The sequence below is a fragment of the Podarcis tiliguerta genome (assembly GCF_965153285.1).
Source record: "Podarcis tiliguerta genome assembly, chromosome: 4".
Taxonomy (NCBI): domain Eukaryota; kingdom Metazoa; phylum Chordata; class Lepidosauria; order Squamata; family Lacertidae; genus Podarcis; species Podarcis tiliguerta.
Genome location: NC_139537.1, coordinates 66,098,324 through 66,104,323, shown reverse-complemented (window position 1 = coordinate 66,104,323; position 6,000 = coordinate 66,098,324). Strand labels below are relative to the sequence as shown.

Genomic DNA, 6,000 nt, shown 5'->3' with positions numbered 1-6,000 from the left:
CTGTGTGGAGTGGGGGGGGGGGGCAGGTTTGATCCAGCAAAGGGGATCTGCTCTCTCCATTGATTTGGGTCGTAAGTAGTGTCCATAACCTGGATGCTTTGATCAGTAAGGGGGAATATTCAGGGTGCATTGTGTTATCAACCAATGCCCTCTTTATGTTTGTGGGTGTTTTAAAGGCAACCTGTTGCATCCTAGGAGTGTTCCCTTTTTTAAATAATTGCCCCTGTCTAGCTAATGTTACCAACACCATTTGCTATGTCTCCCCCTTTTATCTTGTCTACATACGCACAAACTGTTTTATTTTTTTATCTAAGCTGCTGACCTAATATTTTGATTTTAATTGGGTGTGAGGGCAAATTGTTGTTGCAGAGTGGTGCTCAGCTAATGACCCCTTGGCCTAGTTAATTACATACTGGGTTCTCAAGACACATAAATGCCTGGCACGCCCCTCCCCCACCTTCTCAAAAGTTTTCTTTAAGACATACAGCTGCAAGAGGTTGTATATGTATGTGTGTGTTGTGTGTACATCTGTATCAGTATACATATATAATCCTCTCAAAGAGCATAGCATATTCAGACAAGTGTTTTGGAAGCTGCTCCTACAATATATTTGCTTGTACATTGGTTTTACAAATTCACAAGATAAAGATCCTACTGCCTTAAAAGCCAATAAGAAAACGGCCAGATAAAAGGTTGTTTTGTTGCCAGATGGTTGTGATAATAAATACTGAAAGCGAAATAGGATTTGTATATTGCATTTTTGCTTTATAATGTTCTTAAATGCTACCTATGCTGTTCCAGAAAGAAAAAACAGAAAGTAAGTCATGCATGCAGAACTACTACTGTGCCAGATTTAAGGCCACATCTTTCCTACCTTGACCCATTTATTAGTTAACCTTAAACCAAGTGTTTTCCTACAGCAGAGACAAGGTTAATGCATTAAACCTTTCTTGCCACATGACTGCACATGGTGGATTTACACCCCTCCTTTAGCCCACACCAAAGGAGACCATTAAACCATTTTTTCAAAATGGAATTCTAATCCATCTTTTTGTGATCCTAAACATACTGTGTCCCAAGACCATGGCCTTGATTATGCAACACATACAGGAAAATCTGAGGTTGCTAATTTGCTGGTTTTTCCAAAACAGCCAGTGTGCAGGAGGTTTGTTTACATGTTTAGTGAATCCCAGTGGTCTTCTAGCCTCAGCTTCTTGCTAGCTATTTTGGGTCACTACTAGAGCTTTGTGTGAATGGCTTGATCAAATGCCACTCACTTACCCAAGCTGCTGCAATGATACTGTTTATAGTCTCGTATCATTTTAACCTTGGGTTTGTCTGAATGATTATCTGTGGCTGAAGAGAGCTTGTTTTCGTTTGTCACTGCAGAGTATGTAAGCAATACTAGGATTCCATAAATATTTTAAATCAAATAGTACCATATAGCTGTCAGTTTAGCTCATTGCTACAGTGTATCCCTCAGAAAGCAATCCTCTGCACACTTGCTTGAGAACAAGCTCCATTAAATTTGATGGGACTTATTTCCAAGTACATGAATAGAAGTATACTGTGAATCTTTTTTAAAAAAATCTATTGTCAAAGATTGTGATTCTCAACTCACTCAGCTAGAGCAGGGATGGGAAACCTGAGGCCCTCCAAACGTTGCTGAGCTGTAACTCCCATGATCCTTGACCATTGGTTATCAGACTGGGACTTATGGGCATTGGAGTTCAGCAATATCTAGAGGGCAACAGGTTCCCCACCCCTCCACTATAAAATAAGTCTTGTTTGCTTCCAAGTAAACAAACATTGTATTGCACTGCGCAAAGTTTCAGGATCTTCCACCTTATGAGAACATATATTGTGCACATGATAATTTGAGTGGAATGGTGAAACAAATTGGATCACTCTTGGAAAACGAGTCTACTTTAATATTGAAAACATGTTGGATCTTTCTTAGTGTTAAATTGGCAGAGGTTTTAATAAAAGAACTGCTCATCTAGCCCAGCACCCTTTGAACTTTAAATAAAGTTAAATAAAGGGTGAACTTACTTAAAACAATAGTTTGCTGATGCTGCTCCATTAAACTTCAGACCTACTTGTCTTATCTTTGGAGAGTTAAAAAAAAAAAAGTCCCAAGTGCCCAGTTCATAAGAAAAGGATAGGCATATTCACCAGTAGAATGTCATCTTTATGGTGAAAATCCCATAAACATGGCACTGGCAATCACAGTGGCAGCCAATCCAGTTTAATACAGTGGTACCTCGGGTTAAGAACTTAATTCGTTCTGGAGGTCCCTTCTTAACCTGAAACTGTTCTTAACCTGAAGCACCACTTTAGCTAATGGGGCCTCCCACTGCCGCTGTGCCACCGCTGCACGATTTCTGTTCTCGTCCTGAAGCAAAGTTCTTAACCTGAGATCCTATTTCTGGGTTAGGGGAGTTTGTAACCTGAAGTGTCTATAACCTGAAGCGTCTAACCCGAGGTACCACTGTACTGAAGTTGTTAATAAGGGTTGTGCTGGGATTGCAATAGACCATAGAGTTCCAAGGCATTCTCCACTTGGCTGTATAGGCCCCAGATCAGAGAATCATAGAGTTGGAAGGGACTGTAAGGATTGCCTAGTCCATGGGTAGGCAAACTAAGGCCTGGGGGCCGGAACTGGTCCAATCGCCTTCTAAATCCGGCCAGCAGGCGGTCGGAATCAACATGAGTAGAATGTGTGTGTTTATTTAAAATGCATCTCTGGGTTATTTGTGGGGCATAGGAATTTGTTCACCCCCCCCCCCAATATAGTTCGGGCCCCCACAAGGTCTGAGGGACAGTGGACTGGCCCCCTGCTGAAAAAGTTTGCTGACCGCTGGCCCTAGTCAAATCCCCTGCAATGCAGGAACATGCAGCCATCCCATACGGGGATCGAACCTGCAAACCTTGGCGTTCTCAGCACCATGCTATAACAAACTGAGCTATCCAGGCTGACAAAATTGAAATCCCTCAATGTTGTGAGGAAGAGTGGAGGCAAGCTACCTCTGTGCCCTGTCGTGGTCGCCATTGCCCTCTGTGTGCTGAAGGTATAACTTCTGAAGAAGGAAGCCTCAGCTATGCATACCATTTTTTTTGTTTATGTTTACAGTATTTTGATACGTTTATATATCTTGCCTTTATTTCCTGAGCGACTCAGAACCCTAGAAAATCAGGTGGCTGGGCTGCTGGAACTGGCACTCTGGCCCTTGCTTTCTCTTCTTGTCTGAGGGATCAAGAATGCCTGAATAGGGCTTAGGTTGCTTTGTGTAAACTCACTGTAGTTTCTGAGGAAACATTTACATGCTATGCTTGCTTACTGTAATAAATATATTTGCTTTCCATTTTTATAGCATTTGGACCATTACATGTGGATATGTTTGTGGTTTTCTGCTCATTGTATTTGCAGCGCAAGATCACAGAGGGGTTAATTGTGTTCCCAAAGGATAATGCGGGGGATTCTGGGGTTCTGCTTTACAGTGGACACGGGTTGCGAACGTGATCCGTGCGTCTGCATGGGTTGCAATTTGGCGCTCATGCGCAAAGCACGATTTAGTGCTTCTGTGAATGTGCGAGCGCCAAAACCCAAAAGTAACCCATTCCGGTACTTCCGGGTTCGGTGTGGTGCGCAACCCGAAAATGCACAACTTGAAGCGCCTGTAACCCAAGGTATGACTGTACTTACATCTGAGCTTATACTGTTATTATGGTGTATGTTTGAGAAATGGGCCTGTGTTCCTGAGCTTCTGTTTACTTCTACAAGTAAACCCCGAAGGCCCAGGACTGCGTAGCTTTGTATGAATTTTTATTTTTAAATCCAGTCGCGATGGTACCGTATTTTTTGCCCTATAGGACGCACCGTCCCATAAGGCGTACCTAGTTTTTTGGGGGGGAAATAAAGGGAAAAAAATTTATTTCCCCCCAGGTGCGGGGCTGGGGCAGGGGAAGCTCGAGCTTCCCCCGACCCCAGCCCCCAGAACAGGCAACTCTCCGCAAGCCGTGGGAGCCCGGTGCTGGGAGAGCCGCGCGAAGCCTGGAGAGCGAGAGGGGTTGGTGCGCGCCGACTCCTCTCGCTCTCCAGGCTTCAGCGAATGCCTGCATTCGCCCCATAGGACGCACACACATTTCCCCTTCATTTTTGGAGGGGGAAAAGTGCGTCCTATGGGGGGGGGGAATACGGTAATTAGGTGCATAATAAATATAACCTGTCTTCTACAATCTGAATCAATGGTACAGGATAATGAACTTGGTGTGTTTATTCCCCATCAAGATCTTTACCTGACTCCAAACTTGTTTATAGATGCCACGGTGGGAGGAATCCGTTATGAACAGGATCTTGTTACCATCATTTACACCTGTGTAAACCTTCTAGGATCACCTGTTTCACTGCATGTTATGTGGCACTCCCTTGAAAGCGGTTCAGGAACTGCAGTTAATCTAAAATGGCCTTGCCCGGCTCCTGACGGAAGGAGGGTTTTTACTTGACCTTCTGTGTGATAGCAGTTGGCTTCCAGTTGGCTTCAAGGTCCTTTTCAGGAAGCGTAAAATAGATCCAGGATAGAACTCTCCTCCCACTAAAATCTGATAAGGAAGCTTTGTTGTGGCCCTGACATTAGCTGTTTTGTATGGTAGGAAATGTTAACAAAATTACATAGTCAGAATTGCAGTAATAGGGTGGCAGCTGTTTAAGACAGTAATGATGCTCTGACGATAGGAGAACTGGATAGCTCAGTTGGTGGGAGGCTGGTGCTGATAAAGCCAAGGTTGCAGGTTCAGTCACCATATGGGAGAGCTGCATATTCCTGCATTGCAGAGGGTTTGACTAAATGATCCTCTACAGTTCTACGATTTTATGACTAGAAACACAACACAGCCATATTTGGTCTCTAAAGCTGGAACGATATGTCGCTGGGTAACTTCTGTTTGCAAACCACCAGCCACCATTTATTTTCTGCAAAGTGGTATCTAGTGGAGATGATTTGTGGCAGAGACGTGGTGGCAGGAGGAATGTTTGCCCACCATCCCTGCCCACTGCTTTTCCCATTGTAATTTCACCTCCCTGAGGAGTTTTTCTTCCTGCCAGGGTTGTTTGTAAATTTTTTGCCTCCCCAGAAGGTCCCAGGGCGGGTTACAACAAATAAAAAATACTGAAAACGTTGAAAACAAATCACTGTCAAGAGAATAGGGTGGGTCCTAAAGTATATATTTCAACCAGTGGCTCCCAGCCAATGTCTAGAGGGCACTGTTCATTTGGACTCTTTTCTTCACACTTGCATGTACTTGAGATGTAAAAATGTCAGTTATTTTCCACATTACTGCATTTCGATTGCTGTGTTGGCTTCAAGTGATATCTTTTGTTTGACCAATCCACATACCTCTGAAATTCTGCTACCTTTCTTTCCCAAAACTTGTAGACTCATGTGCCAAAAGTGAACCCCATAAAGCAGGGATGGGGAACTTGTGGGTCCCCAAATGTTGTCGGACCCCCAACTCTCATCAGTCACAGCCAGCGTTTGTAGCCCAGAAATATTTGGATGGTCACAGGTTCCTCAACCCTGCCACAAAGGGTCAACCTACATTTTGTAGCCCATCCTATCTGGAGTGGCAACTTCTGTCTAGTATTGTTATAAAACATGGAACAAGTCACATTTTTTGCCCACTCATTTCAACTCCCCATCATATTGCCTCACTATTTTTGTGGGAGTGGTGGTAAAAATCCGCATTGGAATTCTGTTGTTGCCAAGACCACTCTCCCTGGGAAAAGAATACATTTTCTGGCATTTCCCCTTGTACTTTTTGGCTGTTCATAGTTTTCATTACTATTTTAATGTACATTCTGGTTGTGCTCCAGCCTTATTTGAAGTACGGGGGAGCAGAAATCTGCCTCTGCCTCTTGTGAGCAGTCTCATATTTTCCATATTTTTTATCATGAGGCAAGATGGAAGTAATTTTGTAAACTATTTTTCAGCTAGTAAATTG

The 6,000-nt window shown here is 43.5% G+C and overlaps 1 protein-coding gene across 3 annotated transcripts in view; it reads left to right on the top strand.

The window, feature by feature from the left end:
- Positions 1-6,000, top strand: part of TBL1X (transducin beta like 1 X-linked) — a 130,195-nt gene that overhangs the window by 2,508 nt on the left and 121,687 nt on the right. The window lies entirely within an intron of this gene.